This window comes from Vulpes lagopus, chromosome 8 (assembly GCF_018345385.1).
Source record: "Vulpes lagopus strain Blue_001 chromosome 8, ASM1834538v1, whole genome shotgun sequence".
Classification (NCBI taxonomy): Eukaryota; Metazoa; Chordata; class Mammalia; order Carnivora; family Canidae; genus Vulpes; species Vulpes lagopus.
Window position 1 is genome coordinate 77,913,050 of NC_054831.1, and position 18,324 is coordinate 77,931,373.

At 49.2% G+C, this 18,324-nt stretch overlaps 1 protein-coding gene across 1 annotated transcript in view; it reads left to right on the forward strand.

The window, feature by feature from the left end:
- The first annotated feature begins 15,294 nt into the window (after positions 1-15,294).
- Positions 15,295-18,324, forward strand: part of SFMBT2 (Scm like with four mbt domains 2) — a 212,536-nt gene continuing 209,506 nt past the window's right edge. The window contains 1 exon segment of the mRNA XM_041767770.1: positions 15,295-15,423. The gene's annotated coding sequence lies outside the window, so the exon portion shown is untranslated.

Genomic DNA, 18,324 nt, shown 5'->3' on the forward strand with positions numbered 1-18,324 from the left:
TTTTTTTCTTTCTTAGCATCCAAATCAAAGCTCTGCACCAGTCCCTGGGTACATGGCTCTTTCCTTATTTCTCTCAATCCCATAAGGTAAGGAGTTATGTCCATTCCACAGTTGGTAAATCTGAGGCTCAGAGAAATTCACTGACTTACTAAGAATCTACCAAGGGACACCACTGAGATTTGAATCTAAGTCTCTTCATTTCTTGTAACTTTTGGGGGAGGACTACAGTATTATTCTGTGACTCATTATCATGATCCCATGTGAATTTAAAACAAATCTGTCCAGAAACATGCTATGGGCACCCTTGTCTGCTTTTTACATTGGGCATTGCAATTTATTCAAATCCAAAGGATTGATAAAGTTTCACAAAAGTAACATGGCATTGGTACATGTGAAGGCTTTGTTCCAAATAAGAATAGGAGTTAAAGCCCTTTAATATCCTATGAATCAATTACTAGCCATGTTCTTGTTTTGGAATATTTTATTCTTATTTTCAGGACAGTGAAACTATTGAGTGATGGGCGAAAGGATAATGCTCATAGGGAGCAGACACTCCCTGCGGAAGAAAACTGGAATAGAGATCACACAGGGTACAAGATCATGGGATAGAGAAAACAGATTTGGGGCATGATCTGATTCAATCATCCAATGTAGAATTAAATGTGAATTAAAAAGTATTTCAACACTGTATTAACGGTTTATGAAGCATGCGTATCTGGAGCAGGTGGCAGATGGTAGGAGATGGAGCAGGTAATATTTATTAAGTTTCTGTTACATGCCAGTCTCTCTATCTCTCGTTAAAAGAGAAATTTAATCCTCATGGTAAGTTGCAGCGGGAAGAAGGGAGTTAGAGAGGGAAGGAGAAGAAAGAGGGAGATGGTGGGAAACTGGGATTTAAGTAGAAGTCCTTCTGGCTTCCAAAGCTGCGTTCTTTCCATTCCAACATGGGCCTCATGGAGTAGGCCTGGATTCTGCAGAAACAGGGAGTGTTTTGAAGGCCCCTGGTGAGTTTGGCCAACTCACTATTCAGCCACCCTAAGCAATCGTATAAGTCGCCTATGTCATAGTTTCCTTACCTGTAAGATGGGCGTGACGATAGTAAATGCCTTGTAGGGTATTACGAAGATTAATTAAGGCAAATGCAAGCCAACCACTTAGCACAGAGCCTAGCACGGCACGTACAGGCAGTAAATGGTAGTTCTTTGTTGTTGCTGCTGTTGTTACCTTCCCAGGGTCCTCAGCACTTTTGATCTTCAAGGTCACCTTCAAGGTCACGGTCACAATTCCATGTTTCAATGACCTCCTCCCCCTGGTTTTTTTACATTGACATTGCTCCCAAACTTGTCCTTGGTCCCTCTTTTTAATTCTACTGCTAAAAGACACAAGCTTCTTCAATCTCCCACTCCATACATGATGTTTAGACTTCTAGATCTATCTCTATTCTTACAAATAACGGGAATATGGTTTTGGGGATGAAAACCCAGACCCTAGAGTCAGCTTGCCTGAGTTCATATGCTAATGCTCATCCGTGACCTGGTTGCTTCCTTCCTCCCAGGCTCTCATCTCCTCCATCTCTAAAGTGGACATAACAACACTGCCCAGCCCTTGGGTTTGCTGTGGGGTTGAATGAGTTAGTAGATGTATAGCACTTGGAAGAGTTTTAGGCACAGAGCAGGTCCTCAGCAAAGGTTAGCCATTGCTGTGAATCCTCTACCCAGATGAAGTTGGCCTTCAGCAAGGTTACTATATAGTTTACTCAGATTCATTTGTAACTAATTATGTTTTCCAGATTGTTTTCATTTACTTCAGCACAATTGATTTTGATTCAGCACAACCGCAAACCAAGCAAGCAATGAAAGGTAGGAAGAGCCCTAAAACACTGAATCTTTCAGTTGAGTTCACTACTCCATTTCCATGAGTTTAAAGACTTTTGAGGGAAACACAGTTCCCTTGTTGTGAGGACAAGACTTAGAAACTACCCTGCGCTAGAGGAGTTTTTATGAAGGTGGGATAATTTTCATGATGATGAATGAATTCATTTCTAGATATGATATTTACGGTACGTCCATTAGGAGGCAGGTGCAAAGCCACAGGTCCTAGAACATGGGTGAAATTCCTGCCTATAGAGGCTATCTACAGAGTGAGACAAAAGAAGAGGGGACCCTCTGGCCTTCTCCTGGTCTTGGGCAAGCCCAGCCCAGCCCAGCACAGGGAACAGAGAAATGGGTTTTATTCAGTTAAGTATGGACTTGTGAAAAGTTGGAGCAGTCCAAAGATGGAACTAGCAGTCTCTGGAGGGAGTAAAGAGTGAGGTGTCCCAACACAGACTGGGTGACTATTAAGGACAATGTAGGCAAATGTTAGGCAGAAGGGAGATTAGATCAGATGATCTTTACGGTCCCATTCCACCTGGGAATCTGATGAAACACAGGAAAATTGGATTTGATCCCTTGGGGATTTGGAAGTATTTGAACTGATGATTTTATTGTGGTTTCTCATCTGGAAGTACTAAGTACTCTTTGCTTAACTTCGACGTTACAAGTTAACAGTTTATGCTCATGTTGTTGAGTATCATCAAACCTTGATGGGTACCTGGGTGGCTCAGGTGGTTAGGCATGAGACTCTTGATTTCGGCTCAGGTCATGATCTCAGGGTGGTAAGATTGAGCCCTGCCCAGTTCTGCACTGGGTGTGGGATCTTCCTGAGATTCTTTCTCTCCCTCTCCCCTTCCCTCTCTAAAAAAAAAAAAAAAGTCCCAACCAACCAATAAAATCCAAAAAAACTGTTGCATATTTATTATTTTTCGAAATAGAGACAAGACAATCTCAGGGCCTTTGAATTTACTTTTCCTTCTTCCTTGATGTACTTTACTTCCCCCATGCAAGCCCATGCTCAAATGTTGCCTTACTGGAGAGGGCTTCCCTGATCCCCTCCCGTGCAAATGTCCTCCCTACTTGACCTCATTGCCACTTTCTATAGCTTCCCCTGATTTTCTCTTTTCCATTGTACTAACCTCCACAGGACATGTTTACACTTCCTATGTACCAGACTCTGTTATAGCCTCTAAGAACAGTGAACCAAACAGATATTCATGCCCCTTGGTACTTAGTTTTCATCATGGAGAGTTCAATATATATACATGTACCAGAGCCTGGTACATAGGAAGTACTCAGTAAATATCTGTCAAATACGTAAATATAAGCAGAGGTTTGTTTTTATTTATCATTAGTTAATTTGCTCTTGTATCTAAATGTTAAAATATTTACCTCTTCAAGAAATTGATTTGGGAAACCTTGAGAAGTCTTTGCAAGATGTGAAATTAAAATTAAAACCTCCAAGAATTCATCGACTGTATCCATAAGAAAAAAATAGTACTCTATTAAAAATCTAGTTACAATGACTCATCTTAAAGATTGGAAAAGATTTTACTTTTTCAAAGCAGCACCTAAGTACTTTATAAGATATTTAAAGAATACGTGATTTGATATGAATATATTTCTGTTTATTTAAAACTAGAGCTTCCAGATCGTTACATGTAATCAAATATAGTTAAGAACCCAATTCTTCTCTTACTCATGATGTCCGTTATTCCTAACATCTTTCCACTAAAAACAACAAAAAATAATATATATAAAATCTGAAAGCGAGTCATTTGTTTCCAGTAGATGGCACTGCAAATCAAGTCTTTATAGGTCTATTAACTTACTTCTTTGATCATGATAATGATTATTCTGTAGTAAGATCATCTGAAGTGATTTATACAGTGAAAGCAAACAGGTTGGGGATTTTGAAGCTACAATAAAACTGGATTGACAGCATCTGAACACTGGCATTTCTTCTCTGTATGTTATAGTTGGATATTTGTTTATTAAGGCAGTGCATATAAAAATTGTCCACTTGCTTATACATGAAACCCACTGCTTGATGTGGGATTTCAGTTGCCTATTTTAATTTGTTTAGTCTATATCGTGTTATAAGTCCAAGGGGACTCTTTATAGTTTTGCAGAGTGTTGAGTTCAGTCTCATTCAGGCCAGTTAACATACAGAGGCGAAACTGTTCCAAGGTCATAAATCACATCCTGACCTGTGCCAGGTGTGTGTGTGTGTGTGTGTGTGTGTGTGTGTGTGTGCTTGTGTGTACATGCACACATGCATGCATGTTTTGGTCAACATTTGCTCAATAAATATTCTTGCTTAGAGAGAATGTGAATGATTCCAAGAAACTCCAGCACCATGAAAAGAATGACACACTCATGTATCCTAGTGACAGCAGATCATGATCTTGCATTGTATGTACAGGAAATATGTGCTTAGAACATATTTTAAAACAATTTATTAAATGCTATCAGGTATGCAAAAGCACCTGAAACAGTGTCAGGCACAATGTAGGTACTAAATAAATTCCCTCTTCCTTTTTTTTTGTGGTAGAAGAATAAGAGACCAATACTTGAGAGTTAGGCCCTGTTGGGCAGCCAATGTACAAACTTCTCTCTCCTTCCTCGCTTCTGGATGTGGCTGGAAGCAAGGCTGCAAGATGTAGAACAGAACATTCTATCTGATATAAAATAAGATTCCCAAGTGAAGTGTGTGATACCAGGCACCCACTTATATAAGTAGCCTCAGAAGTTGGTTGTGACTTTTGTCTGGGTGGTCATCTCCCTCTGTGGAGAAATAAGCCATCGGTCGAAAACATGGCACTTCACAAATAAATCGTCTCTGCTCTTTAAATAAATGTCAAAGATAAACTGAAAATGGATGAAAGATCTAAATGTGAGACAAGAATCCATCAAAATCCTAGAGGAGAACACAGGCAACATCCATTTTGAACTTGGCCACAGCAACTTCTTGCAAGATACATCCATGAGGGCAAGGGAAACAAAAGCAAAAATGAATTCTTGGGACTTCATCAAGATAAAAAGCTTCTGCACAGCAAAAGAAACAGTTAACAAACTAAAAGGCAACCTACAGATTGGGAGAAGATATTGGCAAATGACATATCAGATAAAGGGCTAGCATCCAAGATCTAAAAAGAACTTATTAAACTCAACAGCAAAGAAACAAACAAGTTCAATCATGAAATGGGCAAAAGACATGAACAGAAATTTCACCAAAGAAGACACACACATGGCCAACAAGCACATGAGAAAATGCTCTGCATCACTGGCCATCAGGGAAACACAAATCAAAACCACAATGAGATACCACCTCACACCAGTGAGAATGGGGACAATTAACAAGACAGGAAACTACAAATGTTGGAGAGGATGTGGAGAAAGGGGAACCCTCTTGTACTGGGAATGTGAACTGTTGCAGCCACTCTGGAGAACTGTGTGGAGGTTCCTCAAAGAGTTAACAATAGATCTGTCCTAGGACCCAGCAATTGCACTGCTGGGGATTACCCCAAAGATACAGATGCAGTGAAATGCCAGGACACCCGTACCCCAATGTTTCTTGCAGCAATGTCCACAATAGCCAAACTGTGGAAGGAGCCTCGGTATCCATTGATAGATGAACAGATAAAGAATATGTGGTCTGTGTATACAATGGAATATTCCTCAGCCATTAGAAATGACAAATATTTGCTTCGACGTGGATGGAACTGGAGGGTACGATGCTGAGTGAAGTAAGTCAATTGGAGAAGGACAAACATTATATGGTCTCATTCATTTGGGGAATATAAAAAATAGCGAAAGGGAATAAAGGGGAAAGGAGAGAAAATGAGTGGGAAATATCAGAGAGGGTGACACAACATGAGAGACACCTAACTGGAAAACGAACAAGGGATAGTAGAAGGGGAGGTGGGCTGGGTGTTGGGGTGACTGGGTGACGGGCACTGAGGGGGGGTACTTGACAGGATGAGCACTGGGTGTTATACTGTGTTGGCAAATCCAACTCCAATAAAAACATATACAAAAAATAAATAAAAATAAATAAATGTCATAGGGGAGTTCAGACATCATGCAGTTTTTAATATGCCCTGTATACTGTACTGCTTGTTTTTTTTTGTTTTTCATCTTTTGCCAGGGAAGCCTGAAACTCCTTCAAATTAGATAAGAAGCATTAGCGGGTTTCTGAGATTTCTGGAAATGTATGAGAAAGTGCTCTGTGTGATAGGTGATATGTTTGTGGACCACTACTCACCATGATACTCATTTAGTGCTCTTTACGCATTTAAATAGCCATCTCCATCGCCCCATGTTTCCCAGAATGACTCTTTTTTTTTTTTTTTTTAATTTATGATAGTCACAGAGAGAGAGAGAGGCAGAGACACAGGCGGAGGGAGAAGCAGGCTCCATGCACCGGGAGCCTGATGTGGGATTCGATCCCGGGTCTCCAGGATCGCGCCCTGGGCCAAAGGCAGGCGCCAAACCACTGTGCCACCCAGGGATCCCCCCAGAATGACTCTTACGAGTACACTTATCTCGGCCCTGACACTATTATGAGCAAACAAAAAAAAACCATGCAGCAAATAGAAAACACAAGGGTCATCTAAACGAGGCAGAAAAAAAAAAAAAAGAAAAAAAAGAAAAGAGGCAGAAAGATGACCCTGATGACCAAACATTTATTTCAGGGTAGTAGGGCAAAAAAGGCCCTTTCTCCCTCTCTCCACATGTTTTCTTCATTTTTCCTCTTTACACCTTAGCCATTTCTAATGGGCAGAGATGGTGTTAGAATATTACGGGAAAGCAATTTGTGACTTTGGCCTGAGGTAGATTGCTAAGTACTCTTAAGAGTTTGAAAGGACCTTGTAGCACATCTAGTCCAATTATTTATTTATTTATTTATTTATTTATTTATTTATTTATCTATCTATCTATCTATCTATCTATCTATTTATTTATTGTTATGTAGGAGAGAAGATGGCTCAGAGAGGCATTTTCTTTCTTTCTTTCTTCTTTCTTTCTTTCTTTTCTTGTTATGTATGAGAGAAGATGACTTGGAGAGGTCATTTGACTTAGATAGGTCGCAAAGGGAATTAGTGATGAAGCAGTGATGAGGTCATTTGAATCCTGATACTGGAGCTCAGTGCTTCAGCTGGGGATCGGGGAAAGGGTGAAAACATAGGGAGGGAGTGTCTTTACATTTCATGCTTAATGACTGTAGGAAGGTGATGGAAAAATACCATCTTACTAGCCTAGGACTACGTTGAGCTTTCAAGTTTCTAGTAAGGGAGAGGATTGCACAAATTCTTCAAATATTTGGTTATTTTAGGGGATTTTTAGGAGATTTCTTTCCTGTTTTTGTGTTAGGATAGTATGTTTATTATCTCCTTAGAGGTTCACTATATTAAGAAAACATAATAGTTGTCTTCTTTAGGGCTCTTCCTTTCCTTTTCTTTTTTTAAATATATATATAGATTCACTTATTTATTTGAGAGAGAGAGGGAGAGAGGGCAAGCATGAGTGGGAGAGGGTAGAGGGAGAGAGAGAGAGAATCTCAAGCAGACTCCATGAGAAGCCTGTAGCTGGACTTGATCCCATGACTCTGAGATAATGACCTGAGCTGAAACTAAGAGTCTGTAGCTTAACCTGCTACACCACCCAGGTGCCCCTAGGGCATTTCCTTTTTCTCAGTGGGCAATGATAACTTAATCATGAAATAATTATGAGCAAATTAATCAATATTTTACTTGGTGTGAAGACTAAAGATTTAAGTAGTCACAGATAGCACTGATAAAATTTAAAAATATGTGTAGAATTTTAAGCACTTCAGCAATAACTTTTGTGGAGTAACGCTTTAGGAACCCACAGTATACGAGAAAGAAACTTTTCAGCTGTTATTTTTTTATTCCTAATTTGTGCTGTATCATCAAGCAAATGGAAATAACATCTATATATTTCCCAATTAACAAATATAATTTTAATATTTTATATAAGTCGAGCGTCATTCATAGGAAAGAATTCCAAAGTCCTTCCAAAGCATAACTGAGATGTCTGGGTGCATCTTAAAAGTCATGTAATTCATGGTTTAGCCTTTATTTGGGAATTAAATAATGGTGACAGCCAATGGTGTGATCAAAAGTTTCTTTCTTTGTCAAGATTTTTAGAAAATATTAATATATATAGAGAAACCTGGTATGGCTAGTCTTGAGATTTACACGGTTAAATTTCTCTGAGTTGGAAAGTATCATGCCTTCTTGAATTTGAAACATTCACAATTTTCACCAGGTTTTACACTTGGTTAACTATGCTGGATTTCCCCCCCTTCAACTTTAATTGATTAGGGAGGATTCTACACCTGGGTACCCATATTCCCAAAGTGTCTGGCTTTGAAATAAAAAATGGAAGTTAGAAGGCATTGGGTTGGGATGAAGTGGCCACTTTAATTGGCTCAGGGGGTCTTCTAACCAATTTTCATTGGCCTCATTGGTGTCCTTGGCTACCGGAGAATGGAGGTAGCATGCAATATATTGGATATCTGGGTGGCTCAGCGGTTGAGCATCTGCCTTTGGCTCTGGGCGTGATCCTGGGATTTAGAATGGAGTCCCACATGAGGCTCCCTGCATGGAGCCTGTTTCTCTCTCTGCCTAGGTCTTTGCCCCTCCCCCATCTCTCATGAAAAAATAAATAAAAAATAAAATCTTTAAAAAAAATAGAAAGCCAAAGACCTTTCAAGAGGTCCCGTTGAAAAAGCAAGGCGAAAGTAGGTTACTGAAGCCCGAGAAATTTCACCATAGACCACGTTGAGCGTCTTTGTGGTGACGATGTGAGAACCATTGTGCCCTACGGCTTTCATGACTTCATTTCTTCATCTCATTAGGTACAAAAAATGAAACTCCCGCACTCCTCTCGTCACAAGGGCAAAGTTAGAGGTCTGAATACCAAAAACATAGAGACTCCACTACTCGGGAGGAACTAACGGTAAGGTGATGCATATCCAGGCCATCGAATTAGGGATTAGGTGTTCTTTTGCATTTGCTTTTTGTTTTTGATGAACTAACGTTCTGAGCATGATAATGACTTAAAACTGGTAAACAAGCCTGGAGACGCAATGGCTGGCTGCAGCTCACGTCGCCAGGGCTTGGCTGGGGGAGAGGGAACACTCATTCTTTGGGTAAACGGGCGGTCCGGAAGTCCTGCGTGGGGAGCGCTCCTCTGCCCCCCGGATTCCGCGAGGCAGCGGGGTCTGGGATGCTCACCCCCTGGGTGTGCCCCATCCCGGGGGACCCCAGCAGCCGGAGTGCACGCAGCACCGGTCGCAGCCAAGCGGCATTCAGTGCCCTTCTGCTGCGGCGCGCTCAGGGTTTGGGCAGAGCTGGTGAGCCCGTGCAGGAGAAGGGCGCACGGGTCGCGTCTGCAGCCATGCAGGTCCTCTTGGCACGGGCTGGTCCCCCGCCTCCTTCGCTCCTTCCCTCCCGTCCAGACTGTGCTGAAGGAGCGAGGTGACCGGCGTGAATGACAGCCACCCAGACACCCAGGGCTAGAGCCCAGGAGCCTGTCTGGAGTCCACATTCTGGATTCCTCCGGGCCCTCGGAGCGTCCCTCTCACTCAGTGTGGAGCGGTTTCGGGGCACGGAGGGAGGCAGTTCGGGGGAGCGCGCGAAAGGGTTAATGTGTAGGGACTGGGTGAGGTTGGTCTAAGGAGTCTCCGGCTTCAGCGAGCTGCAGGTGAAGGAGCTGGGGGTTCCAGCGTGGTGTCCCCCAGAGGAGGGGACCCGAAAGCTGGAGACGATGCAAACTGGGGCTGGAGTTTGAACCGTGTGAGCCCTCTGAAATTCCTGGGTCTCAGGTGGCACCGCAGAGAGGTGAGACAGGGCGGAGGGAGCCGTTCCCTACCTCTCCAAGCGCTCTCCAAGGTGTAAGGAAATCCCGTCTCCCCATCCTGGACGTGCGCAGGGTCTCACTGGGGCCAGCGCCCGCCGGGCATCCCCGAGCCCCATGCACCCTTCCGTGGAGGGACACTCGCTACCTCGTGGCCTGGCGAGAGCCCTTTCTCGCACGTCCCTCCTGCAGATCTTCTGGGCGAGCTCGGTCCCCGCCATCGGGGAGGGGAACCACCAGGTCAGGACCCCGGCGCTCCCGCGCGCAGTCAGACTCTGACCCCCGGACTCCATCCCCAGGCCCTCGCGGTGTCCCCGGCTCTTCCGAAAGAGTCCACCTCTCCTTGGGGGCAGGGGCTCACCAGCCGGAGCCCCCGGGCCCGGAGGACGCACTTGGGGCGCCAGGCCCCCGGGAAGGTGGGTGGAGTTGCCAGAGCTCGGGAGGCCCGGGGCGCACGGTCCTCCTAACCCCCTGAACCGAAGCAGGGGCGCGGCGACAGGGGTTCGTAGGCAAGGGATGCACACGCAATTGGGAGACTCGGGGGTGGGGTGGGGAATTTTACAGCCCCTGGCAATAGAACAAAACCCCTGACCAAACGTGTCCGTATCTCTAGTTTCCTGGGAAATAAACTGCTGCCCCTGACAGCGTCTCCCCAGTACAGCGAGGCCCACCGATGTAAGTTCTCCCGTTTTTCTCACCAGGGCGTCGCCAGCTTTTCCCAACTGGGGACATTTCGTTCAGTGTCCGCTTAGCCACCGCGCATTAGGCCAGGTTAGGTCCTCTGGGGACCTCCCCCCACGCCCCGGGCAGAGTGCCTGGGGGAGGAGGCAGGCACCGGGGGAGCAGAGGGAGGTAACCCGGCCCGGCCTCCCGCGGCGCTGCCTCCCTTTCGCTGCAACAGTCTCCGAAGGCCACGTTTTTTTTTTTTTTTTTTCTCGGGCAGGATTCTTTTCCCGCCCTACAATAGCCAGCGAGGGCCAGGTGCCCTCTCCGGGCGCCCAGGCCCGGGCACGACCCCCGGGAGACGCCGTGACGACCCTCGTTCCCTGCGCCCTGCCCGGGGGAGGGGGGGCGCAGCTCGCAGCTCGCAGCTGCAAGCTCGCCCGAGCAGCCCCAACTTCATTTCCTCCCCCTAGGGGCACGTTTCCTCGAAAAACCTCTCTCTGGCCCCTTCCAGCCTTTCCCTGCGGGACCGGGAAAAGTCTGAATCTCCGTAGAAAAGATTCCATTTTAAGTGCCCTGGGCGGGGGTGGGGAGGAGAGAGCGCAGTGGGCGGGGCGGAGGCGGCGGAGAGGCTGCACTTTCTCTCCGCTCCCAACCAGCCTGCGGCGGATAAAGCGCAAGTTTGTGCACGGGGTGCTCGGGGGCGTTGCAAACCCGGGAAACAAAGTGTCCAGGGAGATGCGGAGTTGGCCCAGATTTCCCTTGCAGACGGGCTTGCGGAAACGCCTGTGATGGGAACTTTGTGCGGATCGTGTATGGAGGGAGCCGAGGGAAAGGAGGAGGGGGCAGTGGGAGCGTGCAATGTGCCTGCGTGTGTGTGTGTGTGTGTGTGTGTGTGTGTGTGTGTGTGTGTTGCGGGGGGGGGGGCGTGCGCCCAGGCGCGGGGGCGGCACCGCGGGGCGCAGCCGGGACTCGCGAGCGTCCCGCAGCCCCATTGCTTTGAGCCGTTCCGCGAGCGCTGGAAAAGGTCGTTGAAGGAGTTCGCTGCACACACACAAAATAATAATCTTAAAAAAGAGTGCCGGGCATGCGCACAGAGAGGATGCCATATTGGAATGAGGCTGTAGTGGGAGTCGGAGGACCGGAGCGGGCGCGCAGGGGAGGCGGCGGGCGGGCAGCGAGCGAGGCGCAGCGAGCCGGGGCGAGGCCGAGCGAGCGAGGCCGGCGGGGCCCCCCCACCCCACCCCGGCGGCGCCCCGCGGCCCGGGTCCACCCCGAGGGGAGCCCCAACTTCACCAGGTAGGACGCGGCGCCGGCCGCTGTCCCCGCGCCCAGCCCGCCCGGCGAGCAGACCTCCGGCCCGCAGGTTGAGTGCGCCGGGCAGCTGCTGCTTCTTCTTCTTTTTTTTTTTTTCCAGCTTCGAGGGGGGAAAAAGGAGGGAGGAAGCTGCAGCCAGCCCGGGCGTGGGAGGCTTGAGGAGGGGGAGAAGCCAAAGACAAGCGCCGGAGGGGAGAGAGCAGCGGCGCGCTGGAGCACAGCCCCAAACTCCGCTCTGCGCTCCGGCTTGTCATTTTTTTTCTTTTTTCTTTTTTTTTGCTTGCTTCTCCCGTTCCCCTCCCGACAGCCTCGTCCCCCGGCTGGGACCAGCCCGGCCTTGCGGGAGGCCGTCTGTAGTTGCAAAGTGTCCTCCTTCCCCGGGTGCGAGCGGTCCCCTCCCGCCGCCCACCTTCCTCATTTGTGCGCTTGGGTTAGAGACGCAGCCGCCCTGGCCGCCCCGCGCTCCGCGGTCTCTTCCTACCGGGGTCTCTTTCTTCTCCTTCTCTTCCTCCTCCTCCTCTTCCTTCTTCTTCTTCTTCTTCTTCTTCTTCTTCTTCTTCTTCTTCTTCTTCTTCTTCTTCTTCTTCTTCTTCATCTTTTTGGGGTGTCTCTGTGTGTGTTGGGGGCGGGGAGGGGCACACCGGCGGGGTGAGCCCTGGAGACCAGCCATCGAGGGTGTTAAACATCGTTTACACATTCGGAGTCGCCCTCTTGGAAACATTAGCCTGTGCAGCTGAAATGAAATTGTCAGTAGTAGTTTCGGAGCGTGCTCCGGCATGGATGATCTTTTTGTTCTTTTTTTTTTTTTTTTTTTGCTTTTGCTATAAAGTAATATCCTGTCACTTGGGGCTTTCCTGTTGTCTACTCTCATATGACCTCCTTTCAAAATTGCTCATCTGATCTAGCTTGGGAGTTTATTTTTTTAAATGTGTATGTGGGTAAAAATCCGCCAAAAAAAAAAAAAAAGAAGAAAAGAAAAAGAAAAGAAAGAAAGAAAACAACTGTAGGAACTGGTTAGATATATTTATTGATTTTGGCCCGGGGCGGCGGGAGAGGCCAACCCGGGACCGCGGGGGCGGTGGGGGGGGGATCCCTGGGGGGGGGGAGGGAAGTGGTGGCTTCGCGGTGGCCGGACGCACGTCCAGAGCCCGATCCGTACTTGGGTTTTCTTGGAAGCGCTTGCAACTGCGGGGAAGGAGTATTTAGAAACCAGTTTCAATATGGCGGGCTAAGGTGGCTTCTAAAAACTGAAAATAAAGGTTTTGAGGTGGGAAAAAACCCCGCCGGAGTTGCCATGCCTTCCTTTCGACTCTCTTTGGCTGCTCCAGGAGCTGTTTTAGCGAATTAAGTGGGAAAAAAGAGACAGAATGAGCTGCCCTAGTTTTTTCCGTGTTTGGAGTCAGCGTGTCCAGTGCATTGCTAGGGGGGCAAGGGGGTGCCGCGGGTCCACACCAGGGCATGCAAACCCCACTGCTGGCTGCATGTGCCTTTTTGGATCAGCGTGCAAGGCGGTGTGCGCGGTTGAGGGTGCGGTGGGGGGTGCCCAAGAGGTACGCCCCGAACGTCTGTGTGTGTGTGTGTGTGCGTCTTGGAACCAGACCCTGCCATGATTTGACGTGACAAACTGCTGACACGTAGTGTAAAATACATGAGGGGCAGAGGCAATGATTTATTCCGGCTTTCTTTGAGAGGAGCTCGCTCTGCTCTGCGGGCTGGATTCCGTGCGGGTGAAGCCCGGGGTAGGCGGAGTGAGGAGGTCCTTCTTAAAAGGACTAACTGTCCACGGTTTTGGGTGCAGTCGGGCTGCAGACGGGGTTTTGTGTGTGCGGCGTTGGGGATGGGGGGGCCGTGGGGACGATGCAAGCGGCCGCGCAGAAAGGTGTGGGCGCGCCGACCTCCGCTGCAAAGTGTGCCAGGGTCGAAGCGAGGAGTTGCTTTTGGAGTTGAGCTCTGGGGAAGGTGGGGGATGGGAGGAGTGTTCTCGGAAGAAAGTGTCCCTTGCGCAGGTCCAGCTGGAGAAGGCTGGGTCTGAGCGGGGCGTCCTCTGGCCGAGGCGGGCACGCGGGGGCGCGCGGTGGCATTGGGGTTCGAGTGGTGCCCGGCATCTGAGGTCGGGAGGGTCTGCGGCTGCAGTTTGGGGGCAAAGTCGGAGCCTGTAAGGGGAGTCCGAGGGGAAGCAAGCAAAACCCGAGCTCTCTCTAAGCTAGGAACGGGGATCTCCAACAGGGGTCGCCAGTGGCCAGGACGCAGCCGCCGAGCGGAGGTCGCGCGGGAGGGACCCAGGGGACAGGGGCTGTGCGGCGCCCGTGCGCGGTCCCCCGGCCCTGGAGAGGGCAGGTCCTGGGCACCTTCTCTGGGCCCGCGGACGTGACGGTGCCTTGGCCAGGTGCGCCGAGACGTGGTTAAGTCCTCGGGCGAAAAAGACAGTGTAGTTAGCGCAGTAACGGGGTCTCTGGGCGTTCACAGGGGGGCTCGGAGGGGCGAGCCAGAGGGTCGGCTCGTCGTCCGCCCTTAGACGCGCGCCGCGCTGTCGGAGAGGCCTGCCCGCCGCAGGGCCCCTCGGGTGGGGGCGCAGGGGACGCGACCCTGGGATCCGAGACCCCGCGGCCGATGCCCCCTCCCACCTGGGCGGCGGGGCCGAGGGATGCGCGACCCTCCGGCCGGGACGCGGGGGGCCCCCCAGGCTGGGCGCGCGGCGCGTCCCCGACCCTCGCTGCGCGCGCGCGGCCGGCGCGTCCTCCCGGGGGGCCCGCTCTCCCGTGGGCTTCGCCCCAGTGGAAACCAGCCTAAAATGGCTCTGTGCTCGTAAACTGCAGTTTCAGCCGGGAACCCCTCCCCTCGTCCTCCTGACGTCGCCGCTGACAAGCGCACAATTCACTCCCAACGCCCCGAAACCCGCGGTTTTGCACCGAGCTGTGCGGTGGAAGCGAATATACAACCGATTACAAAGAACATTCCTCAGGAGCCTCGCGGGGCCCGAGTTTGTCGGAAGGAGCGGGAGGAGGGAGGGACCGAGACGCGGCGGGAGCCCGGCCGACCACCGCCCCGGAACCGGGGCCCGGGCTGGGGCCCTTTCCGCGTAAAGGCGGCGAGGGAGGTGCCCGGGGGACGCGGACCGTGGCCGTGCGCAGCGCCGCGGTCGCCACTGCCGGGGGGAGGGGGCGGGGGGGGGCGCTCGGCTCGGCCGGGTCGCGGCCCGGGAGCGCGGACGCCGCGCCGGCAAGCCCTGGAGAAGACCGTCCCCAAACTTCTGGAGACCCGCTTGCAGTTTCGCTTTCGGAATTTTCGGCATCTTCGGGTTTCCAGAGTTGGGTGGCATTCCGGGAATTGCAGGGCGCCAGGCGCTGGCCGTGCGGATGCTCGGGGCGGACTCCTCACCACCCCCCGCGCCCCCTCGCTGGCGCCCCCGGACCCCGCGCGCGCTCCAGGGTTTGGGGCTCCCAGCCCCGCGCGCGCAGCGAGAGCCCCGGCCGCGGAGAGCGCCCGCCCCGCCCCGCCCCGCCGGATCCCAGCCCACTGGTGGGAATCCGCGTTCGACCAGGGCAGACCCTTCCCCGAATCCGGATCCATCGCCGCTGCCCTCCAGTTTTCCCTCACCCCTCCACCCCCCACACCGAGGCCGAGCGACCTGGGGGACCGATTGGCGTGTCTACACCAAGCCCGTGGATCCAGGTTTCACCAGGTCGGAGAAAACGCGACAGCAGGCTTACATTTTGGCACCGCGTTCCGGGGAGGCCAGGTTGGGGGTGGGGAGGGAGGTGGAGCGGGTGCAGAGGGGGAGGGGAGAGGCCTTGGTGTCCAGAAGGAATTGTTGCCCAGGCTCTCCCTTGCAGATAGGAGATCTGCTACTTTCTCCCTAGTAAGCATTAAATTGGCACACACGCTGCTTCCTCCCTTCCATAAATAAATATTGCCTCAGATCCTTATCTTAGCTCGGTGCTGGGACCAAGCTGCCTGCCTGGAGGGGGTGAGGGGCACACCCGTGCACACACAAGGAACCCTCCACCCCCTGACCCAAGCTTTTGCTCTGCAGAGGACCCATTCCCCTGACGGTGTAAACCACTGCCCGGTGGCAGGGTGATTGATCCAGCAGCCCCCACCCTAGAGAAGAGTGCACCCAGCCACCCTGTTTGCTGTAACTGTTGTTGAAGAAGTGCCAGCTGAGACTTGCAGGGCTGAGAAGTGTTTCCCATCTCTCATTTCCCATTAGGATTCCAGCGCCTTGAACCTCAAACAGGCCATCCCGCTGGGACCTCAATTTCACTAATGATGGGAGTCATTGATTCATGTTTTCTTGCAGAAATCGTGGACGATTTTTTTTTTAAAAACCTTGCTAGATATGAATACCTAGGTTCATGATTCTTGCTTAAAAACAAAGCAACCAACCAGAATAAGTTCCTGAAGAAAGAGAAGAGCCTTGGTGATCTCAGGATTGGCCTCTCTATTCATACCTTTTTTTTTTTTTAATCATAAAACTTCCTTTGCTGTCCTGGGAGTATTGAATGTTTATCACATCTCAACTCTAGCTGAGGTGGCACATGCTAGTGCCCACAAAGGACTTGACACCTCTGAGAGGTGCTGAGTGATGGAAACATTGCTCTGAGCGGTAAGAAGGTTCTGTTTAATTGGTATAGGGCGCTCTGCAGGGCCTATGCTTAGACCTAAAAGTTTTTGTTGGTATATCAAAGCAAAAGAGTTCTCTTCCTCCTTGTCGTCCTTTTTCTTCTTAATTTGTACAAAAATGGTCCACTCTAGCATTTTGAATCACCTCTAGTTCTAGTGTTCTAGGTTTGGACATTTCTCTTTTAGTGTTTCACTATTGGGAACTTTTAGAGTCCATCCAACAGTATATGGTCATAAAGAAGAGTTTGTAAAAGGTTCTTGTACCAAAATGAAATTAGGATATGTAATTCAAGGCATATTTAGTGTTTTCTTTCCCCCCTAATTGTTCTTATGTCTGCATTGTCTCAGTACTAATTTTTGTCCTTATGGAAACAAAATGTGGGAAAAAAATAGGGAAATTACACTAGTTGTAACAAACCAACCTGTGCAATTATGGTGACCTGGGATCTAACCACCTGATTTGGTAAGGAAGATTCTTGGCAGAGGAGAGGACAGAACCAGAAGGCCTCTGGGTTCTACTTCAGAGATATTTCTATCTAGCTGTGTGACCTTGGACCACTTAGGGCATTTCCCTGAGCCTCAGCTTCCTTATCTGCAAAATGAGTGCATCAAACTTGAGTCTTAGATATCTCATGCTTTTGTTTGGAGGAAAGAAATCAGTAATTCAACACATCTTTGTAGGCATGCTCAAGTGATGCCTCTTTCAGACCGGTGCCTGCAAAGTATAGTGAAAGCACTATTGGCCTTGGTGACCATAGCTCAAGGAGAGGTTTGTGAAAGCAGTTGGTGGGTTGTAGCTCACTGTGCGGGGGTCAAGTGCTGTCTTTGCTGAGGAAAGAAGGTCCACATGAGGGCATGTCTCATTCATGCCCTGGGCAAGGTGAGATGAAGAGATGGAGGTACACACAAATGTAGCCTACGAATGTAATCTTTTAACTTTCTTTTTAAAAGATTTATTTCTTTATTTTAGTTTTTAAAAGATTTTATTGAGAGACACATGAGAGAGAGAGAGAGAGAGAGAGAGAGAGAGAGAATGAGAGAGGCAGAGGCACAGGTAGCCCGATGTGGGACTCAATCCTTGGTCTCCAGGATCAGGCTCTGGGCTGAAGGCTGCGCTAAATGGCTGAGCTACCTGGGCTGCCCTATTTCTTTATTTTAGAGAGAGAGAGAGAGAGAGAGAGAGAGAGCATGAGTGGGAGGGGCAGAGGGAACGGGAGAGAGAATCTCAACTAGACTCCTCACTCAGTGGGACTTGATCCCAGGACCCTGAGATCATGACCTGAACCAAAACTGAAACTTGGATGCACAACTGACAGAGGCACCCAGGGGCCCCAGCCTTCATATAACATTGATAACAGCATAAGCTAGACTAGGTCATTGTGGTTTTGAATACAAGTCATAAAGAAGAACCTGATTGAAGTAATTCCTAGGACCAGAAGGCACCATCCCACACAGTCCTCTGTACCCCACCATTACAGACAGCATGAGTGCTTGGACCTCATTTGCTAGTATTTACAGTGTGGGTGTGTGACTGTGGCCCCCTGAGAGCCTAGTGAATGAAAGAACTAGATCTGATGCTGCATTTTCCATTCCTTTCTTTAAGTTGGGCCACTAGGCAGTGCACTTGACTCTTGAACAACACAGGGGTTAGGGGCAACTAGTCCCCCACCCCCAGTCCAAAATCCCTGTGTCACTTGGCTCCCCAAAAGTTCAACTACTAATAGTCTACTGTTGACCAGAAGCCTTACTGATAACGTGAACAGTTGATTAATACATATTTTATATTTGTTTATGTGTTGTATTTTTATAATGAACTAGATAAAAGAAAATTGTTATTAAGAAAACCCTAAGAAGAGAAAATATATTGACAGTAGTGTATTTAGAAAAAAAAAATCCTGTGTGTTGGCGGACTTAGAGGTCAAACCTGTATTCAGGAGTCCGCTGTACTTCCTCTCTTTGT